Source organism: Pseudorca crassidens, chromosome 13 (genome assembly GCF_039906515.1).
Source record: "Pseudorca crassidens isolate mPseCra1 chromosome 13, mPseCra1.hap1, whole genome shotgun sequence".
NCBI classification, from domain to species: Eukaryota; Metazoa; Chordata; class Mammalia; order Artiodactyla; family Delphinidae; genus Pseudorca; species Pseudorca crassidens.
The window spans coordinates 54,323,188-54,345,417 of record NC_090308.1 but is presented as its reverse complement, the minus strand read 5'-3'; positions in this window follow the sequence as shown (position 1 = coordinate 54,345,417).

The window sequence follows — 22,230 nt, the reverse complement described above, 5'->3', positions numbered from 1 at the left end:
TCCTTTCACATTTTGGTTTTGTGGTGGTGAGGGGAGTGTCGATCATCTTATATTTATAGACTACATACTTGATGAAAACCTCAGGCAAAAGATAAACCCAACCTGTCCACTGTTGCTCATAAAAACAGTTCTCTGGTGTCTGTACTTCTACATTATCAAGGCAAACTATAGACATTTATGACTAAGGTTATAAATAACTGTAACTACTTCTTTGCTCTTTGCAAAGACCTGCTTTGAAACTTACTGACATCCACATGGTGTGTTGCTAACGTGTGATACATGGCATTTCCTGAAGCTGTAATTTCTAACAGCTATCAAGGTTTCATCTCATTCTCCTCCATCAAACATTGTAATGCATGTATAAACATAAATAAATTCTCACATTTCTGGCTGGAATATTCAAAAATGGTTCACTCGTCTCTCCCCACCTCATTTACTACACCTGCTCATGGGAGGCTTCTAAATTTTAATTAATTTCAACTCATTTTCAGAACCCGGTGAATGCCCCAATACCTTCTGGGCCCTCTGGAGAAATTTTTGATAAGATTAGCCAGGAGACTGATAGAATCCCCATACGTGCTGTGCAATTCATGAGAAGAATACCACATGCCATTAACAACACATTCATTGCATTCCCTGGCATACTAGAGTGTGAAGTTTCTTGGTTTCAAGACTACAGCACCTTAGGTTTGTTTCAGATACCAGCTACATCAATTCAGTATTAGGTTGACTGCATTTTAAGCTAACTGCTAGCAGTTCTAGTCTAACTCCTAGACTAGGGAGTGGCTCACGTTGCTTATTTCTTTTCTCCTGAATCTATTCTTATCATCTTTTCTGATATTATATTTCCTCAACTTTTTATATTTGACTGCTTCTACCAACAAATGATCCCTGGCATGTGGTACACTGAACAAATAGAGTTTTTGCAATGAGACATACATTTTATTACTAATGATAGCACATATATAAATATTTGTTGATAGTGAATCTAGGGCTTCTATCTAGAAGGTTCTATGGGATAATATACACTTAGAGATTCAATATTGAGGCAGAGTAAGCAGAATATATTTCTTTTCCTTAAACATTCTTAATCTTCCTTATATTTTTTTAATGATGGATGTCTTCAGAAAATAAAAGAGCAGGTGAAGTTTGGGGCAAGAGAAACTATAAAACTAGAAATGATATTCATACAGACTGCCATTCCAAACTACAGATAATTTTGAGACAAAGACCTTTCTATATCTTTTACATACCTTAAAGGGCATTTGTGTGTGTACCCTTTAAGCCTCACCAAAGTTTCACTTTGGTTTAAGAATGACCTTCAGAGAAAAGAGACTGATAAAATGTTCTCTCTTATGTTTTATATTCACACCAGTAAATATGTTATCTACAGAATTGTCTAACGTCAATCATAAGTAAATTGTTTATATGCTTTTATTTTCTAAATAAATTTGCATTTCATGTTTATTTCATTTAATTTATTATATCTACCACAAAATATACTATGACACCAATTTCAGGAATAATCATATATAACATTAAGCTGTTTATCCTAACCAACTTTTCTTAGTGTTTATTTTTCTATTAAGTTTGGAAAATTCTAACAACTAAAGAAATAATATTACTTTGTAATAACTTTGAGCTATTTCCAAACAGTATGCACTATTCAGCTGCATTGTCCTCATGATAGACAAATAGATAATTAGAAAAACTGAGAAGGCTGCCACAAATGTCATAGAGAATATGTCCAACACTGGCATCGTCAGACATAAATATTTGTTAACTGACTTGCTTGTGAGATAGTAGCTGTAGGACTTTAGGTAATTTATTTTTTAACCCTCCATTTCCTTATCTGTAAAGTTGATGTATTGCTATTTATCTCTATTAACAATGGGTAAGTTTTAGGAATCTGCATTTTTAATGAGTTTTGAGAATTTCCTATGCAGCTATCCTGAATTTTGTCCATAAAGAGGTGCTGGAAACTACTGCCCTAAACTGACTGTTTCATCAAATTTTTATATAAAGTTAATCAACTGATTATGAAATTAAGTATTAATAAGTAAATGAAAATATTTGCATGGAGAAAAACTCTATATAAAAACAAGCAGCTAAGAAGAGTAAATTGTTTTAATCTGCTTTTGGGGCACAGTTTAACTATTTCAAATTACTCTCCTGGGATTTTCTATTTTTTTGTCTTCACACTTGCCTCTTCCTTTCCTTGTGACTTTTGATAATGCCTACTTTTTTTGGCTTGAGGATAAATATCTAGCGTACAAAATATGTGTATAAAATTTTCTCTCATACATCCTCATATAAGGGAAATGCAGAGTAAGTTTAGAGGAATGCCTCAGAGTTTTTAGGCAGATGTATCAATGTTATCAAACAATGTCTTCTATAGTATTGAAAAGCAACGTCTAATCCTTCTGTTTTCTGTAATATGGCATATGGCAAACTTGGTATACTAAAATACCAACAAAAATAAAATATTTAAAACAAGCTGATAAAGTACTAAAATACATCTGTTTGAAATTATGGATGAAAATGTTAAGAAATTTAGAGAAATCCCTCAAAGGAGAGAGAGACAGAGAAAGAGGAGAAGAGGGGAAAAGAAGAGGAGGAGGAGGAAGAGGAAGAGGATGGGGGAGGACAGAGAGGAGGGGAAGGAGGAGGAGGAGGAGCGGAAGGAGGGGGAGAAGGAGTGGAAGGAGGGGGAGGAGGAGGGGGAGGAGGAGGGGAAAGAAACAAAGTATTAAAACAAAGAGGTAATTAACTTTGGGAGAAATTGACAATCCAGAAATCTGTGTGTTAGGGAGTTTCAGTAATCTGTGTGTTAGGGAGTTTCAGTAATCTGTGTGGTGGGGGATTGATTCGGAGACTAGCACACAAAGCTGTGGCCTCTGAAAGATGACGCAGACTAAAAGAGAGAGAGCCAGGACTATTTCCATTTCTACAATGGAGACAGTAAGGTTGCTTGTCTGTCTCTTCCTTGGTGGGATGGGGGTAGAAGCATTCTCCTTTGAGAGTTTCACCACTAAGCAAGACTGGATATTAACTGTGATTCAAAAATACATTTGTAATAAAACAATAAATTACATACTTCTGAAAAGTACTTGGAAGATGTCATATGGAAATATCAAAAGATGAATGATAAAATAGGAAAAATATTTTAAACTAATATTAAAGATGGAGGGCAAGTTTCCGTAAGTGATGAATTTTTTTAAAAAAGACTAAAAATTATGAAATAAAAATGGGCAAAAATATTAACATATAATCTCAAAATTATGGTATAAAATGGTTCTTAAATATATGAAAACATGTTTAATCTCCCTCAAAATAAAATATATGCAAATGAAAATTACACAAATATTAAAAGATTATATGTCACCTACCAAATTGGCAAAAATTCAAAAGTTGTCAAAACACTTCTGTTGATAAACTGTGGAAAAAATATACGCTTCATTATATGAGCAGGAACTCATATAATGAGGATGGAAATACACAACAGTATAGACTTGTGGAGGAGAACTTGTTAATAGATTACAAAACTGCATCTTCATTTAATACTTTGACACAGCAATCCCACGTTTATGAAATTTACCCTTATGTTACACCTCAAATAATTAAAACTACATATGCAAAAGTTTATTAGTTGGAATACTGGCATTAGGTGCAATAACAAAACATTAGAAATAATCTGGATATCCATTCACAGGAGACTGGCTGAATAAACTATGGTATTTAACACAATGGAGTACTATAAAACTGTTAAAAAGGGTATTTTAAACAGAGATGAAGTGACTTCTAGATATATTGTTAGTCAAACAAAGGACAAAAAACCCACTTCTGTATAAAGAAAGGAAGGGAAATTACATATGTGAGTGGGCACACCTATTCACATACACAGGTGTTTATCATAAAACAAATTAAATCAACAAAGATGGGGAAAAACTTTAAATGTAAATACAAATAGACACAAATGAACCTAACTTTATTTCAAATACATTACAAAAACACATAGAAAGTAAAAATACATCTTCACTATGTTCTATGTCTTAACAGTTAAATATGCATTTCATTATTATTGTTCCATGTATCTGTCATTGATGTTACACATATTAATTTGGATACGCAAAATGTTTCATGATCTAAAAAAGAGATTCTTTTGAGTGCCACAGAGACCCTAGGAAGTATTCAGGGAATGTTTTAAGAATGTGGGCTCTGTAACCACATAGCATCATTCAAAGCCTTTTGTGCAAATTCCTTAACACCCTATGCTTCAGTTCCTTATCTATGAAACGAGTTCATAAAAGTATCTATCCAGTAATGCCACTGGGAGGATTAAATGGCTAGGAGACATAACCGAGACATAAACCATTTAGAATAATATCAAGTTCATGACAAGAGATCAATAGATGTTATTCGGTAATAATAGCATAGAAGCCATTTCTCTAGTACCCAGAGTTGAGGACCATCAATCTGTATCTAAACATCAGTGATAGCTGAAAGCAGCATTTTAGTAACTATATTCTACAACGGGGATAAGTGATTCTCAACTGGGGGTGCAAATCAGCATCACTGTAGATCTCTTTAAAATTATAAATAAACAAAAGACAGAGACTTCACATCATGAAAACCCAACTGAACAGAACGTCTAGACATCAGGCCAAAGTCTATATAAGTTCAAAAATATTTTAGGTGATACTGGTAAGAACTCCTTGCTAAGAAACCCTGTGATAGGAATACTGAGGGAGTATTATAGCTGAAAGGAAATAATTCTATCATCTTAGATAGAGAATTGAGCCTCAATTCTTCCATAAAATTATTATTAAAATTAAAATAATGATTCCTCACACGCAGGATTGATGTGACGATTAATAGAGATAATGGAGAATACCTAGTTCATTGTTAGTACTCAATGAATGATGGCTATTATCATTTTCCATTCTTGTAGAAGGTTGAAAAATACATAAAAAGAAGAAATGGTGTATTTATAAGAGATCATAGTAATGTAATTTAGCATCATATTTTAATAAGATCTGTAATTTTGGTAGAATTTTAAACTCTACTTTTAGGACCATTAGACCTAATCCTATAACATACAAAAACACCACCTGTTTTCACAAAGGTAATTGAAGGTCTTAGTACAATTTCCAATAATGGATTTATGCTGCTGACTTGCACACATAAATGAGTGCCCTTGTGAGCTGAAAGATATTCAAGCATGTTTATCATAGAGTCTGCAACTGCATACTGATCAACGCCCCTCACTCATTAACATACACAACTCCTTGCTTGAGCTTTCATTTGCATGCTCTTCTAAGAGCTCCTTTTTTCCTCACTATTCAAACAGCCAATGACCTTTGTAATCAACAAGAAAATTAGAAGCAGGTGGGAGCTTATTTTTAATGATGTTGAGACCAAACTGTTTAACTTAAATCTGAATTTTTTCTCTTCCAATCCTTTTTAATGCCTGACAGATATTAATTATGTGAAGTTAGATGGAGACTCTGACTTTCTCATTGTCTATGATCAAGCTTTGTAACTAACCCTTTGCTTTTATAGTTAAATAATATGATGAAAACATCTCTCCCCTATTGTCCTGGAGCCTCCAGTACAAACATGGTAATGTTAGGATTTAGCTAATGTTCTGACAATCTTTACAAACTTACCTAAGTTATAATAAATGAAACTGATTGAGGACATTTCCTATAAGACTGTAATTATTTATTTCAATGGGTGCAAATTAGTAGGTTGGAAATAAAGTGTCAGCATCATAAATGGCAAATGCTGACCCTGTTTTCTGTCTCCTTTGCTTTAGGATATTCTTAATGATATTTACTTGAAGTAGTCTCATTTCCCTAAGGTTTCTCAGAAGAAGCACCAAACAATTTTCGTCTCAACTTGATATTTCAAGTGTATAATGAATTAAAAATAGAGACTGCCAATTGATTATCTACAAACAAATTATCTACAAATTACTGAACCTACAGTAAATTTAGTCACAGGACACTTTCTTTACACTATTTAATATAGGTCTACTGTGTGATCTTCCACTACCCGAGAAAAATATCCTCAAAGAAACCAAAATCATCTCAAAATGCAGAAATAAATCTTCTGAAATAAACAGAAACTGACTTTAAGGGAGTCCAGAGCTTTGGATTTGCCACAACTCTTGTCTTGTTACTTTTAAGCAATTTAATATTCATTATACTTCATACCTCAGTTTATCTAGCTATCGCTCCATTAAGATTACCATTTGAATGAAAATATATATAAATATTATCATTTATTGTTACCCCATAGCAAATAAACAATTTATTTTACCTAAACTGTAAAACAGAATGTACCTTTGGAAAAAAAATTCCTGTCAAATATTTCACCCTTCATTTAAAACAGTCTACAACGACGACTGTTTTCTATGACCATCTTAACTATTAATATTTTGTCAAAAGGACTGATTCATTTCAGCTATTCACACATTATTCAGTATCATTTTGAATATTTATATCCACATATATATTTAAAACACATACACAAACTCAAAGGCTTTTATTGAGGACTATGTCTTAAAAACTTCTAGTAAAGTAGAAGCCTGTTTAACAATAAGCTGGCTTTTAAAAACAAAAATCAAATCCGTAAGTCTTGCTTATTTTTTATGTTATATTTATATATTGCATAATTACCAAATAATATGAGGTAGCTTAAAGTGGAAGACATTAAAATATAGTTTTTAATTGCAATAGGAAATCAAGATTATAGGAAAAACTTAAGAAAATTTGATTACCAAAAAGGCTAGCCTATGTTTTTCACAGAGTTCCAAATATAACTATGAGCCTGATATCCAGAAGAAAAATGAAGAGTATAAGAAATGGCATAATTCTTATACTGAAAAAACTAAAGGGATGAGAAAACAGAAATTAAAATCTATATTTAGGACAATCAACATCTATCCACCAAAACATTAAACTCAAGATTCAGCTTAAGGTCTGAATGCATGTTTTAAGTTCAAAGTTCTTTGTTAGTAAAGCTTGTACGAATGTCATACATTGCTAATGTCATATAGTATCATATACTGCTACTTTGGAAATGTCAGGGGAAATAGAATATAAACCAAACAGCAATAAACCTAAATAACGTGGAAGGAAAGCCCTATATTTTTTAGGGCTTCAAGGATGGTTGAAGATTTGATATGTAATTAATTTTTTTGCAATATTGACTCAAATAATGCATAGGTGGACACAATATCAAATCCAAGGTAACTGAGAATTCAACCAAAGACTATATATAAGAATAACTACTTGTGATTTATTGTTGAGAATGTCTTTGTGAAATGAGTTGCCAGTACTATTGAGATACTGCCTCAGTGGAGAATGGGAATTAGTCACCTACCCCCGAGGGCATATTCCACTAGCTAGATATAAAAGGATTCACAAGCTAATGGCTTCCCTGACCCATGCCCACTCAGCCCCTTCTCCTGTGACCATATGTGCTCTGAAAGTGGATATGGAAAGCTGTGCCTGAGAAGCATGAGAAATTCACTAGGCTGTTGTTGTGCATGCTGTATTGTTCTCTGTCCTTGATCCTTTCTTAAAGCTAAATAATCAAGGTGCTGGAGAAACCTACTGTGTTATGAGTTTGACTATCCATCCAAAGCCAAAGACCACTGATCCTAGTAGAGCCTAGTGAGTATTATAGTAACTAAACAGCAGTTTAGATGGCATATGTGTGATCCATTAAAGAATTCTTGCTTTAAATTGGCAGAGTAGTGAGTGGGAACTGATTTTAAATATGAGTGATCACAGAAGACCTAACCTAGGAGATATTTTTCCACAAAGATCTGAAGCACAAGGGGTAGCAAGCCATTTAGATTTTTGGAGGAAGCACATTCCAGAAAGAGGAAGAGGAAGCATAAAGTCCTTGAGGGAGGAATATGCTTGGTGTGCTTCATGTTTACACAGCAAGACAACTTCCAGTTCTGCATGTGAGGAGATGTGAAGTAGCCATTCCATCCTAACAACAAATAAAAAGCTAAAAAGGCTGAAAAGTCAGTAACTCTTTTGGATCCAAAAGAGAAGGGAAGACACAGAGCAAATTGATGCCCCCAAGATGGGAAAGGAAGATGGGCAGAATACAGGAAGCCTTGATTTACTGGAACAGAGACCCACTAGAAATCAGAAACCACCTCGGGAACCAGTGGCAGGGTAGGAAAGCCTGAACTGTAATTGAGGAACTGCTGCAGGCTCAGTGTGGACAAATCTGGGAGTTCAAAACTCCAAAGTGACCTGATCATAGGGGGACCCCCACAATACTGTGAGATTTACCTCTAGAAGCAAAACCAGGTTCACATAGTAAATACTGGAGAAAAATCTCCTTATGCTTCTTCAGGAGGAGGGAAAAAGAAACCATTTTGCAATATATCAGGACATTCTGTTCTTCTTAAAAAGGCCTCCAGTCAGGGGAAACCAGTTAACCAGAGTCTAAACTGCTCGGGTATATCAGAGTCTAACTGACCTGGGAGAAGTGAAATGTCCAACTCCAACCCACTCTAGCCATCCTGTCCCAACGAAGAGAGGAGAAAAATAAACCTGAGAAGCACTTGTGAGGTTTACAGTCCAGAGACATATAATCACAAAATGGCTGAGACCCACTCATAAGACTACAGAACACTTCACCTCTCCCACACCTTAACACCACATTATTAAAGGTCTATTTACAGCAGTTCTTTTTACACAGTACATCATATCCAACTATCAAGAAAAATAATAAAAGTATACAAAAAGGGAAAACCACCATATGAAGAGACAGAGCAAGCATCAGAAACGGACGTGGCAGGGATTTTGGAATTATCAGATTGGGAATTTAAAACAACTATGATGAATACACTAAGAGCTCTAATGGATAAAGTAGATAGCATGTGAGAATAGAGAGGCAGTGGAACCAAAGAGACTGAAATTCTAAGAAAGAATCAAAAAGATTTTCTACAGAAAACAACAATCAGAGAAATGAAAAATGCTTTTGATGGGATTATTAGTAGACTGGACATAGCTAAAGAAAGAATTTCTGAGCTAGAGGATATATCAAGAGAACCCTCAAAAGCTGAAAAGCAAAGGGAACAAAGATAAGAAAAACAGAAGAGAATATCCAAGGAATGTGGGACAACTACAAAAGGTGTAACATGTGCATAATGGGAATAAAAGAAGAAGAACAATGAGAGAAAGGAACAGATGAAATATTTGAAACGACTACTGACAATTTTCCCAGATTAATGTCAGACACCAAATGGCAGTTCCACCAAAGCTCAGTGAACACCACGCAGAATAAATGGCACAAAAAACTATACCTAGCCACACTACCTCTAAACTGCAGAAAATCAAAGGTAAAAAGAAATTTCTGAAAAAAGCCAGAGGAAAAAAACACCTTACCTTATAGAGGAATAAGGATAAGAATTATATCCAAATACTCAGAAACCATACAAACAAGAAAAAAGTGAAGTGAACTATTTAAAGTGAAGAGAGAAACAACCACCAACCTAGAACTCTGTAACCTGTGAAATTATCATTTAAAAAAGGAGAAATAAAGACTTCTTCAAACAAATAAAAATTGAGAGAATTTGTTGGCAGAAAACCTGCCTTACAAGGAATGTTAAATGATGTCCTTAGAGAAAACAAAATAACGTAGTTTGGACTTGGATCATCATAACATAAGAGAGGGCATTAAAGAAGGAATAAGTGAAGGTAAAATAAACACTTTTTTTCCTTATTATTAATTGCTCTAACAGACAACAGTTTGTTCAAAATAATAATTCCAAAAATATTTTGGATTATGTATTATGTACATGCACACACACACACTTATGTATGCTTATGTATAAGTGAAATGAATGACAACAATGATACCCACACAAAAGGGAGGAATTAGGATTATTATGTTATTAAAAAGCACTCACGGGCTTCCCTGGTGGCGTAGTGGTTGAGAGTCCACCTGCCAATACAGGGGACACGGGTTGGTGCCCCGGTCCGGGATGATCCCACATGCCGCAGAGCGGCTGGGCCCGTGAGCCATGGCCGCTGAGACTGCGCGTCCGGAGCCTGTGCTCCGCAACGGGAGAGGCCACAACAGTGAGAGGCCCGCGTACCACCAAAAAAATAAATAAATAAAAGCACTCACACAAACCATGAAATGGCAATGTTTTTGAAATGGCCTTGGAATGGCTGTAAATGTATTTTGCAAAATCCAAGGCAACCACTAATTCAATCAATCAATCAATTAGTCAATCAATCAATCTGATTTACTATGAAAGAAAATAAAATGAAGTCATATAAAATGATCAATTAAGAGAGGACTCAAAATCAGAAGAGAAAGATGAGATGTTGCAACTGATAACACAGAAACACAAAGTCATAAGAGACGACCAAGAATAATTATATGCAAAAAAATGTGGACAACTTAGAAGAAATGGAAAAAGAAATCCTAAAAATATACAACCTCCCAAGACTGAATCATCAAAAAACAGAAAATCTGAGCAGACCAATTTTGGAAAGTAGATTGAATCAGTAATCAAAAAGGTCACAACAAGCTGAAGTCCAGGACCAGACAGCTTCACTGATGAATTCTACCAAACATTTGAAGAAGAATTAATACAAATCCTTCTCAAACTCTTCCAAAAATAGAAGAGGAAGGAACACTTCCAAACTCATTTTTCAGGGCCACCATTTCCCTGATATTAACACCAGACAAAGATGCCAAAAGAAAAAAAAAATTATAGGCTAATATCCCTGATGAACATAGATGCAAAAATTCCTAACAAAATATTAGCAAACCGAATTGAACAATACATTAAAAGAATCATACACTATGATCAAGTGGGATTTATCTCAAGGGTGAGAGATGGTTCAACATTTGCAAATAAATCCATGTGACAAAACACATTAACAAAAGTAAGGATAAAAATCATATATATCGTCATCTCAATAGATGCAAAGAAAGTATTTGACAAAATTCAACATTCATTTATGATAAAAACTCTCAACAAAGTGGATATAGCATGATGGTACCTCAACATGACAAACCCACAGCTAAAATCATACTCAATGGTGAAAATCTGAAAGTTTTTCCTCTAAGGCCAGTATTAAGACAAGATACTTGTATTAAGACAAGAATCCTCACTCTCATTACTTTTATTTAACATAGTATTGAAAGCCCTAGTAATCAAAACAGTATGATATGGCACGAAAACAGACACACAGATCAGTGGAACAAAAAAGAAAGCCCAGAAATAAACACAAACATGTATGGCTCATTAATTTATGACAAAGGAGCCAAGAATATAAAATGGGGAAAGACAATCTCTTCAATAAATAATGATGGGAAATATGAATCTCCACATGCAAAATATGAAACTAGACCCCTAACTTGCACCATACACAAAAACTAACTCAAAATGGATTAAAGACTTGAATATAAAATCTGAAACCATAAAACTTCTAGAAGAAAACATAGGCAGTAACCTCCTTGACATGGGTCTCAGTAATGCATTTTTGGATTTGACACCAAAAGCAAAGGCAGAGAAAGAAAAAGTAAACAAGTGGGACTGCATCAAACTAAAAAGCTTCTGCACAACAAAGGAAACCATCAACAAAATTAAAAAGCAATCTACTGAATGGGAGGAATATCTATAAATCATATATCTGATAAATGTCAATATCCAAAATATATAAAGAAATTATACAACCCAATATCAATTGAACAGTCTGATTTTAAAATGCACAGAGGATCTGAACAGACATTTTTCAAAAGAAGACATACAGATGGCCAATGGATACATGAAAAGGTACATAACATCACAAATCATCAGGGGAATGCATATCAAAACCACAGTGAGATATCACCTCACATGTGTTAGAATGCCTATTATCAAAAGGACAAGAAATAACAAGTATTGGTGAGGATGTGGGAAAAAAGGAACCCTTGTGAACCTTTGTTGGAGATGTACATCAGTGCAGCCACTATGGAAAACAGTGTGCAAGTACCTCAAAAAATTAATAACAGAACTATCATGTGATCTAGCAATTCCACTTCTGGTTACTTATCTTCATATAAGTAAGCACAAAAATACTAACTTGAAAAAGATATATATACCCCATGTTTATGGCAACATTATTTACAACAGCCAAGATATGGAAAAAGATAAGTGTCCAATTGATGGATGAATGGATAAAGAAAATGTGGTGTATATATACAATGGAATATTATTCAGCCACATAAAGGAAGAAATCTTGCCATTTGAGACAACATAGATGGATCTTGAGGGCACTGTGCTAAGTGAAATAAGTCAGAAAAAGACAAAAACATATCTCACTTATATGTAAAATCTTAAAATAAAAACATAACCCAAGCTCACAGACAAGAACAGGTTGGGGTTGCTACAGGTAGGGGGAGGAGGTGAGCAAAATGGGTGAAAGGGGTCAAAAGTTACAAACTTCCAGTTGTAAAATAAATAAATCATTTGGATATAATGTAGAACACAATGACTACAGTTTAAAACACTGCATTGTATATTTGAAAGTTGCTAAGAGAGTAAACCTTAAAAGTTCTCACTACAAGAAAAAGATTCTTCTAACTCTGGTGATGGATGTTAATTAATGTTAACTCTGGTGTGGTGATCATTTTGCAATATTACAAATATCAAAACATTATTTGTACAGCTGAAACTAATACAATGTTATACATCAACTATAATTTAATAAAGATTGCTCAATTCAAACCACGAAAGGCAGAAAAAGAATGGAAGACTAAAATAGGAACAATAAACCAGGGCACTAAATAGAAAACAGTAACAATATGGTATATATTAATCCAATTATACCAATAAGCACTATGAGTATCAATGGTCTAAATACATCAATTAAAAGACAGAGATTGTCCAAATGGGTCAAAAAACACAACCCAACTATATATCTACAAGAAACCTACTATAAACACATAGGTATGTATAAATTAAAGTAAATGTATGGAGAAAAATATACCATTCTAACACTAATTCAAAGAAAGCTGGAATAGCTATGTTAATATCAGAGAGAGCAGACGGCAAAGCAAGTCACCAGGGATAAAGCAAAATTATCAAGGATGCAGAAGAACATAGTGATAAAGGGGGAAATTCTCTAAGAACATATAACAATTCTTATGTGTATGTACCTAAACAGTAGAGCTCTCTGAGGCAAATAGTGTATCGCAAAAACTATTAAAAGTAAAAAGAGAAATAGATGAATCCACTATCATAGTTAGAGACTTTAACACCTATCAGAACTGGACAAATCCACCAGGCAAAAAATCCATAAGGATATAAATGAACTCAACAACACCATCAATCAACTGGATATTACTGACATCTATGGACAACCTCCTTGACAATAGCAAAATATATATTTTTCTCAAGTTCACATGAAACATTCACCAAGATAAACTACATGCTGTGCTGTAAAACAATTTAAAAAGAATAGAAATCATATAATGCCTGTTCTCAGATGAAAATGGAATTAAACTATATTTGAGTTACAGAAAGGAAACTGGAAAAAATCCAAAACTATGGAGAAGAATCAACACACTTCTAAATAACATATAGGTCAAAGAAGAAATCTCAAGAAAAATTTTAAAGTCTTCTGAACTAAATGAAAATGAAAACACATGTTCTCAAAATTTCTAGGATGCTGCAAAAGCAGTGCTTTAAGGAAAATTTACATCACTGAATGCAGATATTAGAAAAATAGAAAGAACTAAAATAAACAGTCTTAGCTTCCACCTTAGGAAACTAGAAAAGAAATGCAAATTAAATCCCAAGTACCTGAAGAAAAGAGGAGAAATAATGCAGGAGAGTAGAAATCATTGATATTGAAAGAGGAAATCAATAGAGAAATTCAATGAAATAAAAAGCTGTCTCTTAAAAATGATCAATAAAATTGAAAAGTATCAAGTCTAAGAAAAAAGATGACACAAATTATGATATCAAAAATGAAAGAGTGGACAACACTACAGACTCTACTGACATTTAAATGATAATAAAGGAATACATTTAAATGATAATAAAGGAATATCATGAACAACTCTATGTCCACAATTTTTTTAAAAAATATATGGGGGCTTCCCTGGTGGCGCAGTGGTTGAGAGTCCGCCTGCCGATGCAGGGGACACGGGTTCGTGCCCCGGTCCAGGAAGATCCCACATGCCGCGGAGCAGCTAGGACCGTGAGCCATGGCCACTGAGCCTGCGCGTCTGGAGCCTGTGCTCCGCAACGGGAGAGGCCACAACAGTGAGACGCCCACGTACCGCAAAAAAATTAAAAAAAATAAAAATATATGAAATGGACCAATTCCTTGAAAGCCACAACCTATCAAAACTTACACATAAAAATAGATAATATGGGGCTTCCCTGGTGGCGCAGTGGTTGAGAGTCCGCCTGCCAATGCAGGGGACGCGGGTTCGTGCCCCGGTCCAGGAGGATCTCACGTGCCGCGGAGCGGCTGGGCCCGTGGGCCATGGCCGCTGGGCCTGCGCGTCTGGAGCCTGTGCTCTGCAACAGGAGAGGCACAACAGTGAGAGGCCCGCGTACCACCAAAAAAAAAAAAAAAAAAAAGATAATATGAATACGTTTATATCTATTAAAGATATTAAGTCAATAATTAATAACCTTCCAAAACAAAACGCACCATGCCCAAGTGGTGAATTTACTGGTGAATTCTACCATACGTTTAGGAAGAAATTAGAGCAATTCTCTACAATCTCTTCCAGAGGATAGAAGCAGAGGGAATGCTTCTTAACTCATTTTATGAGACCAGCACTGCCCTAAACCAAAGATAAAGACATGACAAGGAAAGGAAACTACAGACAAATATACCTCATGAACACAGATCCAAAAGTCCTCAACAAAATATCAGCAAATCAAATTCAATGTATAAAAAGCATTATACACCATGACAAAGTGGAATTTACCCTAGATATGCAAGGCTGGTTCAATATTTGAAACAAGTTAAGGTAATCCATCACATCAAAAACCTAGAAAAGAAAAATCACTTAATTATATCAATAAATGTAGAAAAAGTATTTGACAAAATCCAACACCCATGTATGGTAAAAACTCTCAGTGGACTAGGAATAGAGGTGAATTTTTGCAAATTAATGAAGAACATCTCTAAAATACCTCCTACTAACATTGTACTTAATGGTAATAAATTTGAAGCTTTCTCACTAAGATCAGGTACAAGGCAAGGATGCTCCTCTCACCACTCCTTTTCAAAATCATACTGGAGATTCAAGCCAATGCAATAAGACAAGAAAATAAAAGAAAATGTATATAAATTAAGAATGAAAAAATAAAACGGTCTTTTTTTCACAGATGACATGATGATCTATGTAGAAAATCTGAAAAATAAATAAAAGCACTCCTGGAACTAGTAAGTAATTACAGCAAGTTTCTAGGATACAAGGTTAATATACAAAAGTCAATCACTTTCCTATATGTCAGCAATGAGCAAGTGAAATTTGAAATTAAAAGCATAATACCATTTACATTAGAACCTACAAAAAGAAATACTTAGGTATAGATCTAACAAAATACACACAAGATCTATATGAGGAAAGCTACAAAACTCTGACGAAAGAAATTTTGAAAAGAATTAAATAAGTGGGGAGATATTCCAGTTAATAGAAGACTCAATACTGTCAAAATGTAAGTTCTTCCCAAAATGATCTTTAACTCAATTCAATCCCAGCAAGTTACTTTGTGGATGTTGACAAACTGATTTGAAATGTTATATGTAAAGGCAAAAGAACCAGACTAAGCAACTTTTTATTGAAGGAGAAGAAAAAAATTGGAGGACTGACACTACCTGAGTTCAAGACATACTACAAACCTACAGTAATCAAAACAGTGTGGTACTGGTGAAAAGACAGACATATAGATCAGTGGAACAGAACAGACAGCCCAGAAATAGACCCAAACAAATACACTCAACAGAGCTTTAGAAAAGGCAACACAATGGAGGGAAAAAAAATAGTCTTTTCAACAGTGGTGCTGGAAAAACTGGACATTCACTTGCCAAAAAAGAAAAAATTCTAGAACAGACCTTACAACCCTCACAAAAATTAACACCAAATTGACCACACACCTAAATTTAAAGTGAAAACCTATAAAACTCTTAGAGATAACATAGGAGAAATCCCAGATGACCTTGTGTATTGCAAAGACTGTTCAGATAAAACAACAAAGACATAATCCATGAAAGAAGTAATTGATAAGCTTGACATTAAAAAAATATTTTTAAAACTTCCTCTCTGTGAATGATAATGTCAAGAGAATGAAAAGAATAGCTATAAACTGGGAGAAAATATTTGCCAAAGATACATCTGATAAAGGACTATAATCCGAAAATATAAAAGGAACCCTTAAAAATAAAATAAAATAAATCCAATTTAAAAATAGGCCAAAGACCTTAACAAATATATCACCAAAGAAGATATACACATGGTAAATAAGCATATAAAAAGATGCTCCACATATGTCATCAGAGAAATACAAATTACAACAATAAGATATTACTACACACATATTAGAATGGCCCAAATCTGGAACACTGACAACACTGGATGCTGATGAGAATGTGGAGCAACAAGAATTCTCCCTCATTTCTGATGGGAATGATAAATGGTACAGCCACTTCAGGAGACACTTTGGCCACTTCTTAAGAAAACAAACATACTCTTACCATATGATCCAGCAGTCACACTACGTGGTATTTCCCAAAGTAGTTGAAAACTTATGTCCACACAAAAACCCACACATGGATGTCTCCATTAGCTTTGTTTATAATTGCCAAAACTTGGAAGCAACCAAGATATCCTTCAGCAGGTGAATGGACAAATAAAATGGGGTATATCCAGACAGTTGGATATTTATTACTCAATGCTAAAAATAAATGAGCTACAAGCCATGAAGACATGGAGGAATGTTAAACACATATTAATAAGTGAAAGAAGCCAATCTGAAAAGGCTACCTAATGTGAGATTCCAACTGCATCACATTCCGGAAAAGGCAGAACTATGGGGATTGGAGAAAATTCAGTGGTTGCGGGGATTGTGGGGGGGGTGGGGCAGGGATTAGGATGAACAGACAAAACAGACAGTACTCTGTTGGATTTTTAGGCAGACAATACTCTTATGATGGATACGTGTCATTATACTTTATTCAAACACATAAAATATTAAAATAAGACAGAAGTCTAAGATAAACTATGGAGTTTGGGTGATAATACTGTGTCAATGTAAGTTCATCAAGAATAACAAAGGTACCACTGTGCTGGGGGGTGTTGATAATGGCTATGCGAGTGTGGGCAGGGAGTATACGGAATTCTCTGTACCTTGCCTTCAATTTTGCTGTGAACCTAAAACTGGTCTAAGAAAAGAAAATGAAAGAAAAAAAGGAAGAAAGAAGGGAGGGAGGGAAGGAGGAGGGAGGGAGGGAGGGAGGAAGGAAGGAAGGGAAAAGAAAAGAGAAGAGAAGAAAAGAAAGAGAGAAAGAAAGCAAAGAAAATGAAAGGAAGGAAGGAAGGAAGGAAGGAAAGAAGGAAGAAAGAAAGAAAGAAGAAGGAAGGATGGAAGGAAGGAAGGAAGGCAGTCAGAGAGACAGACAGAAAAAGGCGGGAAGGGAAGGAAGGAGGAAAGAAGACAACCAAAGTGGACAGTGTGGAAAAAGTCAGGAGAACAAGTGAGTGTGTGATAAATCAGGTAATGAGATAAAGTCAGAGAGACCACTACTATGCATTGGAGGGAGCAGATCTTGTAGGGGTTTCTATTTCCTTTTAAGGACTTTGGATTTTACTTATAAGATAGGGAGTTACAGTGGGTGTTAAGCCAAAAAGAGACATAATGTGACTTACGACTTTGGCTACTGTTTTGCGAATCCATGGAAAGGGCCATTGTGCAAGGAGAATGATTAAGAGGCTGTTGCAGTGATCCAGGGAGTAGTCAGTGGTGGCTTGGCTGGAGATAATGAAGGGCGATTAAAAGTGCTAAAGCTGATAGTAGCAATTGGGGGGGGGGGGCATGGGGGATGAAATTGCTTGTTCTGAGTCTGCAGTTCTTATAGGCCAAGGTTAAGGCCTAGACAAGAAGAGGGCTTACTAGAAACAAGAGGCCTGACCAGATTATGGTCAAGGAGAGAGTCTTTGTCATCATATAAAAAGGTGAGAACTAATTCTCCATTTTCATAAACACTCTTGTTCTAGGAATTGTAGTTATAACACATTGTTTATAGAGTAGCTAGCTTCTACTTTGATAGGAAAACTTTTTTCTTCGTGTTCGGAAAGGCTATGATATTACTGTTCATTTTAATGTTATGCATATACTTTTCTAAATAGAAAGAAAAAATGTTAAATTAAAGGTAACATTATACCACCCTAAGTTTGTTTTTGGCATCTTATTCAATACCAAACTACCTGAATCTGAGATTCAACACTAAGGATAATTTTAATTAGATTATATTTAACACGTTAAAGCTAATTTTAAAAAAGTCACATTTGCAGTTTTACTTTTTATGTTACCTTAACAAAAATGAAAACTAAAATTAATGCATATTAAACACTATACAAATTCCAAGCAGAGTACACAAAAAGAAAAAAAAAAGCTAATGCATTTTGTATTAGGAGGAAGATTGCCATATTATAAACATACACTTTTAGGAAAGAAATGGATAAGCAGTTGCAGTGACAGTGAATGCTTCATGGACGTTTGAACCATTTTCTATCTCCTCCCCACTGCTTGTTTAGGGGTACCCTTAAAAAGAGAACAGTGTAGCTAACAGCTGGTGGAACATTAAACTATATTCCTGTTAAGCAACATGAAACAAGAAAGCAACTTTTCATATTTTGTTTCTTAAGCCATAATTGCACACCTCATGCTGACAAACTAAGAAGCAAACAAGTCTATTCACATGCAAATAATAAGTGTTGAGGCTCTAAATGTCAAGCACTTCCCTACGAAATACTCCTTAGTTTGCAACTGCGTATGTCAACTCACATATGTTTAGGGTAAAATAAAATAGGTAGGCGTGACAGGAGACCAATGCAAAAACGTTTATATTTGCATTGTAAGACATTCCACAGCTATGATAATTGTTCAAGATATACAGATAGGTTTTTTTTTTAAGTCTTCAATTATACAATTTATACTATAGTAGGCCTCACAACTTACAAATAAAGCAAATGAATATGGGGCCCAATATGATACAGAGAAAAAATATTTGCAAAGCACATATCTTATAAAAGACATATCCAGACTTTATAAAGAACTATTATGACTCAATAATAATAATAACAACAAAACAGCCCAATAAAAATGGGCAACAAATATGAACATTTACAAAAGAAGATATACAAATGGCTAACAAGCACATGAAAAGATGCTCAACATCATTAGTCATCAGGGAAATGCAAATGAAAACCAAAATGGGATAGCATTTCATACCTCCTAGAAGGGCTACAATAAATAAGACCGACAATACCAAACGTTGGCAAGCATGTGGAGTAATGGAATAAATTGTTGGTAGGAATGTAAACTGGTGCAGTCGCATTGGAAAACCGTTGGCAGCTCTCAAAAATTCAACTTAAAACTATCAGACAATCCTAGAAATTTTACTCCTAGGTTTAAGTAAAATTAAATCCAAGATAAATGAAAACATATGCCCACGCACACATTTGCACACAAATTAGGTTACACGTAAGGTTCAGAGCAGCACTATCCGTAATAGCCCCAAACTGGAAACGACCTAAATGTCCATGAATTGGTTAGGGTAGGAACTATAAATCGGTATGAGGCATATTATTGGGGAAGGTGTGAAAATGTTCTCAAACTTATTTATCATAATGGTTGTGCCATTTGGTAGACGTTAAAAGTCAATGAATCATACACTTGAAATGGATTAATCTCATATATGTAAAACATACCTCAATAAAGTTCATGAAAAGACTGTTTTTTTCTTTCTTTCTTTCTATCTATCTACCTACCTACCTAATGAAGTTTGTTTTTTTGTTTGTTTTTTGGGTTTTTTTGGTACACGGGCCTCTCACTGCTGTGGCCTCTCCTGTCGCGGAGCACAGGCTCCGGACGCGCAGGCTCAGCGGCCATGGCTCACGGGCCCAGCAGCTCCGCGGCATGTGGAATCTTCCCGGACCGGGGCACGAACCCGTGTCCCCTGAATCGGCAGGCGGACTCTCAACCACTGCGCCACCAGGGAAGCCCTCCTAATGAAGTTTTTGAATTCAGATGTCAGATAAATATCATGGGGACATGTTTTAAAGTTTTTGAATAAAAATATACGCAGAGGTGTTTGTCCTAACAGTGAATAAGTCTGATCTGATTGATTTAACAGTAGAGACTAGCATTTCAAATTACATGGAAGGTCTTTTCCAAAAACTGGATAGGCAAATCTGCAGTTTTGATGAAAACATACGATGTAAATGCAAGATACAAACGTTTTCCAACTCTTTCTGTGTAAGATAAGCTGCCTCTAAATGAAAGAATAATACGTAAAATGAATAATATTTTGTTAAGCCTTGGTAAAAGTTCCTGGATCTACTTTTTTGAAATGGAGAAATAGATCCTAACACATTTTTAATAAAACTCTTTTATTATTTAAGTGTTTCTAAATCTGTGTGTTCAGCAAAATGGACAGAAAACTATTCAAATTACAAGGTGTTAAAACATCAAAAAATTTTTATGTATGATTATGTAATTTGGGAGATATAACTCAGAAGGAGTTCAAAGAATTTAGTGATATTATTATGCCAAGACTATTCTCTTTTCACCCACCAATTTTATGTGAACAAGGTTATTGTGTCCTTAAACTACTGATATATAAAATAGGTATATAAGAGATGCTAAAACCCATCTCATGGATATATGAACTCATGGATACATAAATTAATTGGAAAAAGCCCTCATTCTTGGTAGGAAGAGAAACAAGACATGCATGTTAGACAGAGGTTTACTGAAAGATGGGGAGAAGAGGGTAGTGTAAATAGTAGGAACGGAGAGTTGAACAGAAAAGCTCCTTGGGGGAAGTTTTTATTTCAGAGTACATCAGGTTAACTGTCAGACCTGGGTGGTCTGACAATAAGTAAGAGTCAAAGATGCTCCAAAATGAGATTAAAAGCAGGGATAGAAGTGGGAGTCTTCTATGTGTAACAGTTTAAAATATAATCACAGATGAGTGTTCCAAGCCTGCAACACTGAGAGGAACAGAAGACAATGACTGAATCCAGATGAAAGTATCCATAAAGGAGTGCTCATAAGTCAGAGAATAAAATAACAAATTGGCACTTGAACAATGAAAAACATAAATGTGGATGTATATTAAAATTAGATGAAACTGAATAATGTCTTATGTTCAGAGCAAATGGTACCATAATTTATGACAGGATTTCAGAATCTGTATTTTGGGTTTATTGGAAACATCATAATTATTTTGGCATACATAATTCCAGTAGTGCTAAATAATCATGTGAAAAATTAAGCACAAATAGAAACACTTCTCAGATCTATGACTTTAGGCAAGTTTCTTAATTACTATAAACTAAATTCCATAGTGTCATTATGAGCATTAAGTGAAATAAAAAATGTGAAGCGTTTACTACTGTATCTGGCGTATAATACGCTCTCCATAAAACTTGGCTCTTTGGTGGTAGTTAGTATTGGTATTTTTCAATTATTTTGGATCTAGAGGCAAATAACACTGATTTGCATCAACTGAAAATTGTATATAAACATTTGCACCGATATTTTAAAATCTAAACTTGATTTAAAAGGAACCAAACTCAGAGTGGGCAAGAGGTGTTTTCGGGTTTGAGTCAAAGACTTACATTCATTCTCTAAAAACATTAAAAAGCTAATGTGTTATGGATGCCTGTATTATGGTGGACCTGATTTTCATCTTAATTAAATCAAACTTCACTTGTCTGGTTAGCCAATTATCAACAGAAAGAAAAAAAAATAGAGAGGAAATAATATTTACTTATGAGATTGTTTTTGAGGATGAAATGTTAAAGATAATGTATGGGAAGCACCTATACAGTGGTGCTATACAGTGGAAGCAGCCTAGTACAAACTCAGTCAATGGTTGCTTTCATTACAGTTCTGGAGCAGATGCTATCACTGGATATATCCACTATTGGACTTTCAAGTCT